Below are 17,614 nucleotides of genomic sequence, written 5' to 3'. Positions count from 1 at the left end.
TAATTTTCAAAAGTGCCACACATAAGAATGGCTCTAAAGCCATTTGATGAGTTCTCTGTTACATCTCCTCATTTGCTTCCTTCCCAAAGAGATTTTTGATTTCTGCCTTGAACATGCTTATCAGCTTAAAGGTATGCAGCATCATTATGTTATGAAGATTTTCTTCAGCAGCAAGAGCACTAACCTTGAATGAAGCAGTTGCTAATCATGTTGCACTAAGCAAATAAAAGTCAGAACTGACCTAATCTTGCTTGCCTAATATCAGTTGCTGCAGACTTCGAGCGTAATGTTCTAATCACTGGCGCAAAACAGCCAATTAATTTGCTTTCCCTACGTGTTTTTACTGGCCAAGATGCATAGGGGAGCAGTGCATTCGGTCATAATCATGCTCCACAAAGATGGGAAATGTTCCCTTTGAGCTTCCAATCATTAGGCCAGCCGAAGTGAAGACAAGCCCATTGACAAGTGAGAATGGCAATAATTTATTTTCTATTGATGGGTTGTGACAAATCATGTCGAAGTGGTGCTGCATACTGTGGGGCTCAGCTAAGGAAGACTGTGATGGGCAAAGATGAAACCCTTCACAGCTCATTTAGTCCAAATGTAGCCACCTGGGTGGTGAATCGGTTCAACATACCAGCCCAGGCATTCCAGCACAAAATTAGATCGCTAACAGGCAGGCCATATAGGGGTTCCTACGAGGCATTAATCAACAGGGTTGAGCTGTCAAAATGCAGAGTCGGAAATTAAGAAACACCAAAAGGATGAAAATGTGGCAATGCTGTCAAAAAATCAAGAATGTGATTCCTACTGCAGGATTCTAGCCACCATTAATAATGCTTAGAAGAAAAATGAATTATAAAGGGGTAAGGAGAGGTATCAGCTTCTCCTGTGGAAAATTTTCCCATGATTTTTACACATGTTAATTAGTAAAAGCAGCATGAAGATTTATGTAAGCATGAGCACACCCCTTTTCAACTTAACACTGACAGGTCAGATTACATACAAGTCCTCCTTATGGCCTCACAGCGTAGTCGTCCTTTATTTAAATTTCTCTTCTACCCGAACCTACTGATGTGCAGAGCATTTGATGTTTCATGCTGCTTCTGAATACAGACACTTCAAACTCTGCAGAATTCTTGGGCTTGCACAGCTTATTTTCTGAACACTCTTTTTGGTAGAAGAGAAATTTCTTACATCTGGAGGTATAGGCTATTCATGTGCGTGCGTGTGTGTGTGTGTGTGTGTGTGTGTGTGTGAGAGAGAGAGAGAGAGAGATTACATTTTATCAATATTCTTTTAAGAGCTCATTATCTGTTTTCATAATAGAAAAAATATTAGCGCCATAAACAAATCCAAACAACCAGAGTTTCTGTAACCAAAATTTCCCTGCTCAAAACACATGCAAAGTTTTTATTACCTAAAAATAGATTCTAAATCCAGAGGAATTGCTTTCCAGGTCCCACACAAGTGTCTCTCAAAGTGTAGTCTAAGGACCACTGATCAGAGTGATCTAGAGAGCTCACTGAAAATGCACATGCACAGATCAATCTCAGGGATGGGCCTTGGAACTGGAATTTTAACTGGATGCCCAGAGGGAAAATGGAAAACCACTTTTTCTTATGTGAATAAACCCCAATTCATTTTCAGGTGTAAACATTTTGCTTCTTTCTGCCCCTAACATGTCTTCCCCTATGTTCCATTTGTTCAAAACCTCTCTACAGCCTTCACATCTGCATGACTTTGGTCATGCTGTGTCCTTCCTAGGCCCCAGCCCCATCGTTCCTATCCTTTGAGGTTCAACTCAAATGATCCTTTCTACACAAAGCCTTCTCCCTTAACTCCGAGCTAAAAGTTGAATCTTCGGGCTTCTCTGCTAATGCAGCCTTTCGTTTTCACCTTTCATAGCATCACCACCTTCTGCCCACTATTGCAGTGACCCATGCATACGCTTCATCTCCTAGTTGCTCGCTTGCTCACTCCCTGAGGTCTGTCCTCTATGTCTGTTTATATCTCATACCACCTAACTCATTGCCTTGTGCTATACGTACAGTAAATGTATGTCAAACTGAACTGTTGAATAATAGATGTTAGTTAATTCAAACCCAAGCTTTATACTTTTAAGTCATTCACAAAGATAAGGCTTCTCTCTTTTAGTGTGCTGAGTGACTGCACCAGTTTGCATTCCTACCGACAGTGCAAAAATACATGAGGCCTGTTATTTTGTTTATTCGTTTGTTTTTCTTAACTGCAGTTTGTCTGCAAAATATTACTCTGCTTTAGAGTTTCTAAGTTCACTTTAATGATATTTTCCCTGAAAGAATATTTGTTAATATTTTGTCTTCAGCTGAAACAGATATTTTAAATATATTAATTATGTTGGAAAATAAAGTACATTACAGTACTGCAAACCAGTAGAGCTACTAAAAAAACATTTGTTTTGTAAATATTTGAGATAGTTTTAGTTTTTAAAAAAAATACCATGAACTATATGGCCTTAAATATTAGCTTTGCATGATGATGAACTGTCAATGGCTATAACTGTCTATGTCTGATTTAAGAATAATATCATAGACCATAGTATAGCATAAAACATGGAAGCCACAGTTTGGATTTAAGGAATCTGGATTGTAAAGTTCAGCTTGATTGTAAAGAAGTGTTTTCCTTGGAGCCTCCCTATATTGTGGAAGTACATGAACGATTAGAAACAGAAGTGGATGACTGCTGTCAGTTTTGTCATTCTCCAAAGCAGTATGTCTCCTTAGCCTGTTATAATTGTTTATTACCATGGTACAATTGACATATAACATGTCAGTTTAAGGTGCACAACATAATGATTCAGTATCTGTATATATTGCCAAATGATCACCACACATAGTAAGTCTAATTAACATCTGTCACCGTACATAATTACAAAAAACGTTTTTTCAGGATGAGGAATTTTAAGGCCTACTCTTTCAGTAACTTTCAAATATGCAATACATTATTATTTACTCACCATGTTGTACATTCTTGGTTATTGTTTTAAAACCCCCTTTTACCTGTGATGTTCTTGTGTGTTTAGACACCACAGAAAGACAGGGAAAGAATGTTTGCAGGATACTTGAGAATATAATACTTGAAAAAATAAAATAACTCAAGCCAAACTTGTTCTAGTCAGAAGAACAGTCCTTTATCTGCCTCTGTCTTCAGTTACGACACTCTAGATGAGGAGCAGGAGCGAGGAGCTGCCTCTTAGTTTCCTCCAGTGCAAAAGACAATTAGGGCAGGCTACAGCCAGGGCAGAGCGGCTTAGAAAAATCCCGAGGGTCTGGGAAAGCATGCTTTTGAAAAGAAGGTGATACATAAGTATACCCCTTTCTGACAACTTGGGTCTTTTTAGAACTGAGGTAAAAAGTATTTTCAGGGACCACACATTTCATAAAGTTTCTGTTGCAGCTTAATAGTTATCTCAGTGGGTTTAACTCAGTTGATAATTATAATAGAAAAGAAAATGATATTGCATTTTTATTTATATTAGAGTTCTTGGCCACGGGCACCTAGGGAGCCTCTAGATATAACTAAAACCTAATTAGGAGGAAAGAACATTGCTGACTCAATATCTGAATTGGAGAGTGAAAGAAACACAATAATCCCTGATTTAAAAAAAAACCATAAATCCATGTCAAAATATAGGATATTACCTTTAAAATATGCTCTCCACTTCTCAAACCAAAAAAGAACGGCAATGTGGTATTTAATAAAATAGAGCCAATTTGATCCTTTGCTTAGTTCTCCTTTACAGAAGTGTATTAATGCCCTAAAACTGTTTTCACAAACATCACATGTCACTTGGAGACAGAAGTGGAGTGAAAGGTTAGCCCACAAATGTTTGTTGAGCAGTGATTAGACTTTCAGAGGACCTGGAGGAGTGTGATAGATAAACACTAAGAAAAGAAGAGAGAGGAGAATCAGCCAGCCCGTTGGTATGAGTTTTTGGGAAACCTTTGATGTGTGAGAACCACTGAAGCATTGGATAAAAGGTTGTTAACACTGACCACAAGATATTCAAGTATTAGAAGAACTCTCGATGATAATAAGAGTATACATAATTTCAGAGAGGCTTGAAAACAACAACAAAAATAGCCTGTTCTTAAGAAAGTTTACCTTATCAGCATGAAATACCCAGCTATGACTTATGCATAAAACTTGGGGGAAAAAGGGAAAATGGAAGACAAATGAAGAATATGCATCTGAAGAGGGATGGCATAACACACAAAAGTGTTAAAAAAAATACTCCCGAGTCTCAAGGAAATTACAGACAATATGACCTATATGACCTCTTGAAAACAATCAAAGGACCAGTCAAAAAAGTGATAACCTGAAATAAAAGAAAATGAAAATTGAGCTGGAAAACTCAGGGAAAAATAGAAAGCCTAGAAATCATTATAGACATGAAAGCCCCCTTAAAGGCAATAAAAATTAGCATATAGTTGACCCTTCAATAACATGGATTTGAACTGTGCAAGTCACCTTTTTTTTAATAGTACTATAAATGGATTTTCTCTTCCTTAGGATTTTCTTAATAACATTTTATTTTCTCTAGCTTCCTTTGTTATAATAACACAGTATACAATGCATATCCTATCCAAAGTACACATTAATTGACTGTTCACATCGTTGGTAAGGCTTTCATCAACAGCAGGCTGTCAGTGAAGTTTTGGGAAGTCAAAAGTTACACAGGAATTTTCAGCTCGTTGCAGGGGTTTGTGCCCCTAACCTCTGTGTTGTTTAAGGGTCAACTGTATCCTCCTGAAAATGAAGTCATGGGGATCAGAATTGAGAAATTAAATTGTGGAAGATAAATCTCACAAACCAAATTAGGATAAGACTGTAAAAATTATTATAAAGGAAATGATAGATATGGCAGACAAAGGAGGTTCAACAATCAAAAAATTTCTGAATAGCAGGACAAATCAAATGAAAAATAATGTAATATATAAGAAAATGTTCCTAAAGAAAGATTTGATTAGATACTGCCAAAGGTCCTTTATATGTGAGACTTAATACAAAATAATCAAGACCAAAACATATGCTAATATAATTTCTGGTATTTAAGGATAAAATTATTTGGGCATCTTAGCTGAGAAGGAGAAAACAGGTGTGTCTTAAATTTCTTAAAGGCAACACTTAAGGACACAGAGCAGTGGGGCTATGGCTATTAGTTTTCAGGAGCAAAAAAATAGGATATTAGAATTTCATTCATAGGCAAGTTATCTTTCATATATGAAGACAACATTCTCAAGCAAGTAAGGATTTGCAGACTTTAGCATCCATGATAATTATTATTAGCAAAAGATAAATCCAAATAAAACACGATAAAAAATAGCTAAGATTAAACAATTATGGACATCTAGGTATGTGGTTAAGTGTTATAAATTCTGAAAGTGTAAAAATACACATAAGTGTGCCCACACACATATATGAACTACTGAAGAGTGGAGAAATAGGGAAGTGGTAGGCAGGACCACTGATGTGTTATCATATCCTTTACCATCCACTTTCAAGAGATGCTTTTTGAGTACGGACTTCAGCCACTTCCAGTTCTTTCAAAGTATTTTTTTTTCTTAAATAAATTTAAAGGATTTTTTAAGGAATTCTAACAACAGTAAAGAAACGTTTCTCAGAAATCCATTCTTCCCCTTTCACTTCATTTTTTCTTTGTTATTTATTAAAGCCATCACTTATAGGATTATCCTACTTAAAAAATTTTATGTTTTTGTTTGAACATATGTACTTACAAAGACATTAACCAAATATTGAAGTTATTTCTGTGTAGTGGGATTTTAGCAACTATTAACTACCTGCTATAGATGAGAATATACAAATAGTTTTATTACTGAACGGTTTTAAATATCCAGAAAAGTGGATCTGAATTAGATACCCAGAAAACTGGAGCATCTTCCTGATGTTTTCTTTTGGATAGTCTTCCTTTTCATTTGTTCCTGGAGGGGTAAAAAGGTAAAACCCATTTGATCAGTGTATGTAAGATGTTCACAGTGGCACAATGTTAATTATTTGGAGGAATTACAAAGAAAGCTAAATTTTTTTTTTTTGCATAAAGAGCTTACCATTTAGGGACCTGGGTGGCTCAGTCAGTTAAGCCTCCGACTTCGGCTCAGGTCAGATCTCACGTTCGTGGGTTCGAGCCCCGCGTCAGGCTCTGTGCTGACAGCTAGCTCAGAGCCTGGAGCCTGCTTCTGGTTCTGTGTCTCCTTCTCTCTCTGCCCCTCCCCCTCTCATGCTCTGTCTCTCTCTGTATCAAAAAAAATAAAACATTAAAAAAAAAAGAGCTTACAATTTAACTTAATGGTCGTTAGTGTTTTGCATTTGTTTGAATGTGAGGGCCATGCTAACATGTTGTGCAACAGAAAGAGGATTTGCAAAGAATCACACTGTGGTATTTTTAGGTAGCTGCCCTACTCCCTGTTCACACCTAATCCAGGGCTCTCTTATCCAAGTATATTGGCAATTTTTTATTTAGGAATAATTCAAGGAATAAGGCAGCATCTTTGGGAGATACTTTATGTGGGCTTGAGAGAGCAAACTGTAGATCTGAACTCTTTATTCTACCTTAAGAATATATTTTAATGTATGTCTCAAGTCACTGTTTTGGTTTACGGGAAATCCTTGATTGAGCTGGCAATTTTCAAAGAAGTACAAATTTATCAGATTTTCATAACCTACATTGCACCAGTAACAAAAGTGAATGATCTGACTCACATACTGTGTCCTAGATTTTACAAAATAATTTGTTGCTGCTCTAACGATCCTTTTAGGATGAATTAGTTACTTATAGATTTAGATAGTTATCCAAATATTTTGTCATCAGCTAGTTTTTTTTTCTAAATATACTGTCATGTTTGTGGGATTCTGATTGCAAAGCTGTAATGACATTAACTACCTTTTATTGTCATGTTCATGAAAGAAGTTACAATTTTGAAGATTATGGTAACATTTCATGATTGTCAAAGCTCCCAGCTTGACATTTTACTTTCTAAAGTTTATTTAAAAAGACAGGATGATGGGAGCCGTTGGCAGTTATCTGGGTTTATTGTCATAAAATGTATGGGAAGGAGAGGAGGAGTTGTATTTAACATGAAAGGTCAATTACAATATTTGTGCAAATCAGCTACTCAAATATTTGCTAAATGGACAGGCTTCCGTGTGATTTTGAGTACTTGCTTTCTGATCTAGTTTACTTTTTTTTTTTTACAGTAAATTTAAACATCTGATCACTCTCCAGATGTCTTTACCTAGATCATGTTTTCAGTTTAATTGCAACATTTGAAACACTTTCTTAAAATCATGAATTTTTGTTGATTAAAATTAAACATGATTAATCACAAAGATTTTTCATAGTGAGGGCTATTAACATTTTTAAGTGGATAATAACAAATTGCTCACTGTCGTTGCTTTTGTAACTTTTAGTTCTGTATATTATTTTGTCCTCCAAGGTAAATGACAGAGTGAGCATACTGCATAAAAACCAAGATCATCACTCTTTCACTGCCTATCACTTTGTTTATGCTTAACCAAGCATTTATTTATTAGTTCTTAATGGTAAGGGCTACAAGGTTACTACACCTGAGAGAAAAATCTGTAAGACAGGCTTTCTAATTAATCACTGGGAGGGTTCAGGAAGGTCTGGCTATTTCTGTAAACTGAAGCATTTATGCTCTCTATTGCAAGTGTTGATCACAAAAATGGCAGGTAATGCTTTTCCTCTTCCTGTTCTTCCATTAGAAATAATGAACCCTTTACATGTATCTCTGTGTGTGCACGTGGATGCCATCATTAAAATTAGGGCCTTTGTTCAGGCGAGGACAGAGAGGGACAGTTGTAAGAAAACAGAACAGTGGTACCAATATCTTAGGGATGATACTCAAATGCCCCCCATGATGCTCTGAATTGAAGACCACTGTCTCAGAACAACAGGCTCTGAGAGCAATCAAGAGCAACTGCCCCTGTTGGCTCAGTTTGTAGAGCATGCAACTCTTGGTCTTGGGGTTGTGGGTTCAAGCCCACATTGAGTTTATTTATTTAATTTTATTTAAAGAGTCACTATTTTGGAGTGCCTGGCTGGCTCAGTTGGTAAGAACATTGACTTGGCATAGAACTCATATTTAAAAGGTGAAAGATTTATACAATCTGTAGAGAAACCAGAGTATAGAACTCATATTAAAAAAAAAAAAAAAGCAACAGTTCCTGTTATGCGGGAGTTACGATCCAGGACCATTTGTGGCTAGTAGGCTGGAGCACTGTTCCATCCTAGTTAACTGTACTGAGTTCACAGACAAAAACTGCAATGAAACTTGCAGCAGTGCTCCATGTGAAAGGATGACTTGACTGACAGCATCAAGGCTCTTTCCCAGATTGAGTCACTGGGCTCTATTGTACCAACTCTCACATAAAAAGGCAGCAACTCTCACCATATTTACACATCTGTTTGGGAAACCACACCCTTCTCCCCTGTCCCTGGCATCTGCTTTGGTGTGTTTCCTGGTAGGCTTCTCTCTTACCAGAAAAAGAAAAGAAAAGAAAAAAAAAAAAGCACTGGCATTGCAGATGCCTTTCTCTAGCCAGGGGACCCTGACATTGGCAGAAATCACCATCTAAGCCACACTGTTGCCATAATCTACCCTAAAAACACAGTAAAACTCATTTTTAAGCCTAGCACATGCAGACAATACAGAGAGGTGTGCTCCCTGTGCCCGTGTTCGTGTACCTCGAATGTAGCACAGCAGGCTTAGACTTCTCATCTACGTACACTCCCCTTGTGATGTTTCTCTTCTTCCTCACCTCCATCTCTCCCCATTTTGACAATCCTTACATTCATAGTTTAGTTGCAAGAGATGCAAGGGACAGTATCCCTTCAGTGTTGAGCAGCTATGTAAATGGCCATGCTGAGAACAGGGCTGTAGGCACTGAGGCCCTACTGCATTTTAGTAAAGAAAGGCACCTTCCCCAGTGGCTGCTGCTTCCTGTCCTTGTATTAACCAAGGATTCTCTGAGTCATCCTCATGGCCTCAAGCACTTGCTGTCTTCATTTTTTAGGTTTTACAGATCATACTTTGGTAAAATACATTTGATGCAGAGGCTGCTCTAGTTTAATAAAAGGAATGATCTCTAAAAATTCAAAGAAGTTGGTCACTTAAGATCCTGGAAAATAGTAGATTCAAGGAGTGATGGAAATGTGCTCTTGAAGGGGGGAATATAGCAGAGGAAGACAGATCAAGAAGAGGAGTTTCTATAAAAGGAAGCAGAAGACAAGAAATAGGAACAGGAGATAATAGTTATACTGTTATAGGAAATTTTTTTTCTTTGTGGATTGCCTTAATTTGGTAAATGTAGAAAGAGATGTGTCACTTGATCCAGGCCAGACGTCGGTGGTGCTGAGTTCAAGCTCTGGTTCTGTTTTATTGGGACTGTCTCATTCTGGCAGAGTAGATTCCAGCAGCCTGAAGGCACCGCTCCTATAAAGATACAGGTGCTGGCCATTGGTGGTCAGCCTGCAGGGCACAGAACTGGTAAGGGGCTCTGAGAGGTCATGGACAGATTTGAAACAGCATCTCCCACCATTTTCTTTTTAAGTTATCCATCATTAAAATCACTAGGTAAAAATGCAGCCACATCCTGTTAAAGAAAAAAAATCTTCAAAAAGAGTTATAAATCAATGACTGACTGGCGATGAAATTTGTCGGAGGTTCTATAAATAATAGACTTTTAAATATTAATTTTATACAAATTTGTATTATACAGGGCTATAGCACAATATGTGCTTTTATTGGTTCTCAAATATTTCAAATTGTATAACATTTAAAAACTTTTTATTCATACATATTTTGTTCTACATTGATAATATGAAATCAATTTAAAATGCATATTAGAACTTATTGGATTTCTAAGTGGAAATTAGTGATGCTACATGTATGTATTTATGCCTTATGTTGTCTAGAACAAGAATGAAGATAATATTTGCACATATGCTGCAGATTATAACCCACATTCTTTCTTAGTTATAAGAAATCAAATTCGGATTTAGAAAGCTAGTTTAAAGACATTGGACTTAGTCAACACAAAGGGGAAAGATCTGATTTGTCCTCAAACAGAAATGAGTATGAATTTTACCTGTGCTGTTTTCCCCATGAGTTTGAGTAAACCACTTTCTCTCTCTTAATCTCTGTGTTTTTAGCTCTAATTTTGAGAATGAGACCCCACAGTTATAATGAAGATCTGGTAGAATGATGTTCAGACAGTTCCCCAGTCTTTTTTTTCTTTTCAAAAAAATTTTTTTAATTCTAGTTAGTTCACATATAGAGCAATACTGGTTTCAGAGGCAGAATTCAGTTACTCATCACTTACAATACAACAACCAGTGCTCAGCATAACAAGTGCCCACCTGAATACCTATTACTCATTCAGCCCATTCACCCACCTCCTTCCCTCCATCAACCCCTCAGTTTGTTGTCTATCTTTAAGAGTCTCTTATGGTTTGTTTCCCTCTTTTTTCTTTTTTGATTCACCCCCCCCCAGTTTTGTTTCTTAAATTCCACATATGAGTGAAATTTGTCTCTGAATGACTCACTTCACTTAGCATAATACACTTTAGTTCCATCTACATTGCTGCAAATGGCAAGATTTATTCTTTTTGATGGCCGGGTAGTATTCCATATTATATATCTATATATGCGCCACATCTGGAATACACACACACACACACACATGCCGGAGTCCAGCTCCAGCATGTCCAGGGGTCCCTGAAGGATGGACTGTGTCAGCAAAAGGGAGTGAAAGAGCCTTGAGTTTCTGATCACCAGGCAGGCATCTCTGCTCTGATTCTCTAGCTTCATTTATAGTGAAAGGTAAAAGGAGCAGAAAGAGCAGTGTGTGTTTAGTAAATGATTTTTCATAGATAATTTTTTCAGCACAATTTTCCAGAACATGGATTCTGAAGAAGTTACAGTTCTAATCTTAGTAGTGATGATTCTCGTAAAAAACTTAACTATAGGCATTATGCTTATCATATGGGAAGGGCAGGTATTTTTTAAGTGTACATTTTTTCCATTGTATGCATAAGACCAAGATATACAAAACCTCAGGTATAGCCCTAAGAAAGTGACCTTTAACCATGAGGCAAACAGCATTGTTTAGTAAAGGTCAGTTTTTTTTATGAGTAAGGGTCATTAGGCTGTTTATAACTCTAAGAGAAAAACAGGATCCCCAGGAGACACAATGTCTACCCTCACTCATGGCCACAAGGATAGATAATATATACTCTGCATAAGTTGCAGGGCTGACTTTTGCAACATTTACCCTAGCCCAGACAGTACTAAGTTTATTAATTATAAGGTTTTTCAGGGCAGAATGGAATGTAGACCTAGTGATAACTTTATACACTAGTTTTCTTGAATTACTGGTTGTCCCTGACCAGGTGCAATTACTGCCCCAAGGCCAGAACAAGAGGACAGCTTGCTCTTGACTTTAATCGGCAAGGCATTCCGAGGTCTGGTGCTCAAACAGAAATAGTTATAAGAGGGTAGATAGTGGTGGCTGCCTGGTGGCAAGAGACCTTGCAAACTTGCCGTACCCTCACCAGGAATTTTCATTCAACCAGTGAGTTCAGGATGGTTCCCAACACACACACACACACACACACACACACACACACACACACACACACACACCTTTACCCATTCATCAGTTGGTGGACACATTTAGGCTCTTTCCACAATTTGGCTATTGTTGATAATGCTGCTATAAACATCAGGGTGTGTGTATCCATTTATATTTTTGTATCCTTTGGGTAAATACCTAGTACTGTAGGGCAGTTATGTTTTTAACTTTTTTTTAAAATAAAGCTTATTTATTTACTTTGAGACAGAGAGAGAGAGAGAGAGAGAGAGAGAGAGAGAGAGAGAGAGAGAGAATATCCCAAAATAAAGTATATTTATTTATTTTGAGAGAGAACAAGTAAATAGGGGAGGCACAGAGAAAGAGGGAGAGAGAGAATCTCAAGCAGGCCCTGCTGCTGTCAGCATAGAGCCCAATACAGGGCTTGATCTCATGAACCATGAGATTATGACCTGAGCCAAAATCAAGGGTCAGATACTGAATTGACTAAGCCACCCAGGTGCTCCTCTATTTTTCACTTTTTAAGGAAACTCCATACTGTTTTCCAGAGTGACTGCACCAGTTTGCATTGCTACCAACAATGCAAAAGGGTTCCCCTTTCTCTACATCTTCACCAACACCTGCTGTTTCTTGTGTTGTTAAATTTAGCCAGTGTGTCAGGTGCGAGGTGGTATCTCATTGTGGTTTTGCTTTTTATTTTCCTGATGATGAGTGGGGTTGAGCATCTTTTCATGTGTCTGTTAGCCCTCTGGATGTCTTCTTTGGAAAAATATTTATTCATGTCTCCTACCCATTTCCTTCACTGGCTTATTTGTTTTTTGAGTGTTGAGTTTGAGAAGTTCTTTATATATGTTGGTACTAACACTTTATCAGATATGTCATTTGCAAATATCTTCCTCCATTTCGTAGGCTGCCTTTTAATTTTGTTGTTTCCTTCACTGGACAGAAGGTTTGTATCTTGATGAAGTCCCAATGGTTCATTTTTGCTTTTGTGTCTCTGTACTCTGGTAACATGTCTACTAAGAAGTTGTTCTGGCTGAGGTCAAAGTTGTTGCTGCCTGTGTTCTCCCCTAGGATTTTGATGGTTTCCTGTCTCATGGTTAGGTCTTTGATCCATTTTGGATGTTTTTTAAATGTATGACATAAGAAAGTGGTCCAGTTTTGTTCTTATGCATGTCTCTGTTTTTCTGAACACCATTTGTTGAAAAGACTGTCTTTTTTCCAGTGGATATTGTTTCCTGCATTGTCAAAGATTAACTGACCATATAGTTGTGTGTCCATTTCTGGGTTTTTTCATTCTGTTCCATGGATCTATGTGTCTGTTTTTGCACCAGTACCATACTGTTATGATGACTACAGCTTAGTCTTATAGCTTGAAGTCTGGAATCATAAGGCCTCCTGCTTTGCTTTGCTTTTTCAGGGTTGTTTTGGCTATTCGGGGTCTTTTGTAGTTCTACAGAAATTTAAGGATTGTTTGTGCTATCTCTGTGAAAAATGCTGGTGGTATTTTAATAGGGATTGCATTAAATGCATAGATGGCTTTGGGTAGTATAGACCTTTAAACAATCCATAAGCACAGAATATTTTTCCATTTCTTTGTGTCCTCTTCAGTCTCATTCACAAGTGTTCTAAAGTTTTCAGAGTACAGGTCTTTTACCTCTTTGGTGGGGTTTATTCCTAGGTATCTTATTATTTTGATGCAATTGTGAATGGGATCAATTCCTTGATTTCTTTTTCTACTGCTTCATATTTGGTGTATACAAATGCAACAAATTTCTGTATGTTGATTTTATATCCTTTGACTTTGCTGAATTAATGTATGAGTTCTAAGAATTCTTTGGTGGAGACTTTGGGGTTTTCTATATGGAGTATCATGTCATCTGCAAATGTTGAAAGTTTTACTTCTTTCTTGCCAGTTTGGATGCCTTTTGTTGTCTGATTGCTGAAGCTAGGACTTCCAGTACTATGTTAAATAGTAATGGTGAGAGTGGACACGCTTGTCTTGTTCCTGACCAGAGAGGAATAGCTCTGTTTTTCCCCATTGAGGATGACATGGGGCTTTCATAAATGGGCTTTATGAGATTGAGGTGTTTCCTCTATCCCTTTTTGTTGAAAGTTTATCAAGAATGGATGCTGTATTTTGTCAGATGCTTTTTTTTTTTTTGCTAGAAGATCATATGGTTCTTATCCTCTCTTTTATTAATGTGGTGAATCACGTTGATTGATTTGTGGATACTGAACTACACCTGCAGCCCAAGAATAACTCCCACATTGATGGTGCTGAATAATTCCTTTAATGCAGAGAGTACTGCAGTCCTGATGTGTAGTATATATATTCAGCTAAGATTAGTTTAGGACCCAGATGGATACATGGCAAAAAAATGCAAGACAGAATTAATTAGATGTTGCATTTTGTGATACAGACATTAAATGTGAAGGAGTTGAGATTCACTGAAAGCTGAAGTAATCAGAAAAGATGTTGTAGAAATTTAACAAGGGTCTATAAATATGGAGAGAATTAAAGGAATGTCTTACTTCGTCTATTTGGGGGTGATATAAACAAATACCAAAAACTGGGTGTCTAATAAAAAAACAAACATTGATTTCTCAATGTTTTGAGGGCTGAGAAGTACAAGATCACTGCATCTGCAAATTTGGTGTCTGCTGAGGACCCACTTTCTGGCTCACAGACAGCTGTCTTCTTACTGTGTCCTTACATAGTGGAGGGACAGGGAGTTCTCTGGAGCCTCTTCTACAAGGGCACTACTCCCATTCATGAGGGTTCCATATTTATGACCTAAGCACCTCCCAAAGATCCTACCTCCAAATTCCATAACCTCATTGAAACATGAGGTTTCAATGTATGAATTCTGGGAGAAGGCAAACATGCAGTCTGAAAAGCAGGAAGTAAGAAGATGGAACTTTGCTAGGGGAAAGAACATGAGCAGAAACAGAGGCATGAGTGAGTAATGGCAAGTTAGGAGGTGAGGCCAATCAGTTCCACTGCTGTGGCCTGACAGTGACAGGAGTCGATGGTAGGGGATGTGTTTGGATTTCTACGACTTAAGGTAAGAAGATTTCTGAGTGAGAAGATGTCTCACATAGCTAGAGACGGGAGGTTGACATTGCGAAGAGCTACAGATTTGGAGGTCATCAGCCTCAGAGTGATAGTTAAATCCAGTGAGCTGCCAGTAAGAGAGAGCACAGACTAAAAACTGAGTGTGTGGAGGATACTATCTAGTTATAGAGTGGAAAGCAGAAAAAGCCCAATCATAAATAAATCTACCAAGAAGAGTGGTCAGAATATTAGGAGAAAAGCTAGGATAATGGTGTGGAGGCCAAGAAAGAATGGCTTTCAGCAAGAGGGGATAGCCTCTCTGCCCCTCCCCAACCTACAAGCACGTGCACAAATGCTCTTTCTTTCTCTCTCTCAAAAATAAGTAAACTTTAAAAAAGAAGTAGAAGAATGAAACCAGTATATCCAAAGTGAACCTTGGAAGGACAACCACTGTTTGGAGAAGAACACTGACCATCTGTTCTGCTTCTTTTGGTTCTGCCTTTTCCTTGGGCTCACTTGTGCAGATGTTTTCTTTCTGTTCCTCATCTCCTGCCTCCACATCCTGATTCCTAGACTCAAATAACACTTTTTTTGTGTGTTGTGTTTGGCCCAGAACAACCTCTTTTAGGCACCCTTAGAACAACTGGGACAGGCTAAATATTTAAGAAAAGACTTTACAAAGTACTAAGAAACAACAGAAGAAAATAAACAGAACTAGACCATCTTGGTTCAAACCCAGCCTCTCCCATTTAGTATTTTCATAACCTTTGCAAGTCAATCTATCTCTCTGTGCCTTGGTTTTCTACTCTGAAAAATGGAAATAATAATAATAATAGTACATATTTCATAGGGTTGTGAGAACCAAGTAGACTTAATGTACGTGAAATTCTTAGATGAGTACCTCACGTAAAGTGTGACATAAGTATTTGTTATTCAATTAAATAAATACAGAACAGAAAGAATTGAAAGAGCAGTATGAATGTTTAAAAGTATAAATACTAGAGCCAGAATGATTGGGTTCAAATATCCACTCTGCCATTTACAAGTATGTAACTGTAGACAAATTACTTAACCTCTCAGGGCCTCAGTTTCTTTAGTTATAAAATGTGAATATATTAACTACTTCATAATTGTGAGGACTGAGTCTATATATACATATATATGTATGTATACATATATATGTATGTATATATAGAGCTTAGTGAGTACTGAATAACTTACAGCCATTGCTGTTAGCTCTGTGGCTTACCAGTGCAGCATTCTGACCACCAGGCCTCCCACGAGTATGGTTCCCTTTTACACCTGATCCAGGCAGACAGGCTTCCCTTGGGTCTTGGCAGTCTACCCTGGTAAATACAGCTTCTTTCATGTCTTTATCTCTTTACCAGGAGCAGGATAAATCGGCCACCCATTCTTTCACCTACCTGAGCCTGTTCAGATTTCCTCTTTATAATGACTGTGTGCTGACCTTACCCTTCAGAAGAATTTTTAAAATCAACTATAGTGGGGTGCTCTCTTTTGGAATGGACATTTTAAATATAATCACCTGCAGTTGGCATTCATTTAATAAAATGTAAGCACGATTAAAATGAAGACAACAGAGTCATAAGCAGAGGAGAAGGAGAAAGGAACTTTGTTACAGGAATTTAAGGGTCATGGCTCTAAAAGGTCTCTTCTCTAAAAGCAGAAACTTGAAGGAAAGCCAATTCCACATCTAGAAAGTCTGGAAATGTTTTTATGGCAGAGGCAGGAGCTTTTCATGTCAGGGACAGTGTACCTGAGGGGAAGGAAGTCTCGCTGTAGAAGGAGTCTGAACTCAGCTGCGTCTGCCAAGAACCACCATTTCTTGCGCTGATGTCAGGGGTGGAGGGGCTAGATGGAAGGTAGCTCCAGCCTAACTGAACCATTCTGCCACTTGCACAGACAAGGGTAGTTCAGGAAAAGTGCTTGTCAACTGGATAAAGAACTGCCTTTCTAGCTCAACCATTTGGATGTTTCAGCTTGCAGATGCTGTGCAATCAGCAAGTGTCCATATGAAGATAGCTTTAAATAGTTGTTTTCTCAAAATAACAATCTATAAAACATAAATAGTAAATTTCTTTTTACCATAAAAGAAAATTAGATTATCAGAAATAGAGGCTATAAGTCATAGGTTGTACGTCTGAACTTTTTATGTGCCTTAATAACTAATCACTTGGCTATCAGGGCACTGGGGAAATTACAATAAATTATATTTTGTGGGGAAAAGCGCCACATGAATGAAGCCAAGAATATTATAGAAGTGACCTTCACCTTGTGTGATGTCATAGAAAAAAATGATGCTGCCCTAATAACTTCATAGGGTTAATTAGTTTCAGAGAACACACAAGAGGCGGCAATGTCACAGAGCTTTTTTATTTTCTTTCCCGTGGGAAGTTGGGCTAATAAAAATGAAAAACATTTCAAGTAGCTAAGCAAGAAAGAAGAGTTGCATAGTTAGAAGGAAATGTTTTAGTGTGGTCCCCTTCGAAGGCCTAGTTCTCTTTCTCCTTAAGCTGAAAATCTTATTGTTTTCTTGTACATCTTTTAGCACAGACTTGGGAATCTCTGAAATGACCATTGTTTCCAAAACTCTGTGTATAGTTTTTTTTTTTTAATTTGCTAATGAATACAAATCCATTTAATCAGATAAGGACCTCTGCAGATAGGGAGACATTTATCTGTATAAAATATGCGGCTTTGTTTGGTCTTGCCACTTGGATCCCCCGGGGGGGTGGAGGTGAAGTTTCCCCAGTCATGCTGATTTCAGATGAATAGGTTTGCTGGTGTCAAAGATGGGCTGCAGCGCTGGCTGGCATCTGGGGCACAGAAGGCCAAGTCTTCTGAATAGAGCCATTGATGATT

The 17,614-nt window shown here is 37.8% G+C and overlaps 1 long non-coding RNA gene across 1 annotated transcript; it reads right to left on the bottom strand.

Moving 5' to 3' along the window:
- Window positions 1–4,550: 4,550 nt before the first annotated feature.
- On the bottom strand, window positions 4,551–6,137 carry LOC115294652. Its single transcript, XR_003910038.1, has 3 exons — window positions 6,111–6,137; window positions 5,924–5,984; window positions 4,551–4,791 (listed from the first exon to the last, which is right to left on the bottom strand). It is a non-coding gene; the product is annotated as an uncharacterized LOC115294652 (long non-coding RNA).
- Between the last annotated feature and the right edge of the window lie 11,477 nt (window positions 6,138–17,614).

This window comes from Suricata suricatta, chromosome 6 (genome assembly GCF_006229205.1).
Source record: "Suricata suricatta isolate VVHF042 chromosome 6, meerkat_22Aug2017_6uvM2_HiC, whole genome shotgun sequence".
Classification (NCBI taxonomy): Eukaryota; Metazoa; Chordata; class Mammalia; order Carnivora; family Herpestidae; genus Suricata; species Suricata suricatta.
The sequence above is the reverse complement of the archived record's forward strand: the minus strand, read 5'-3'. Positions and strand labels throughout refer to the sequence as shown.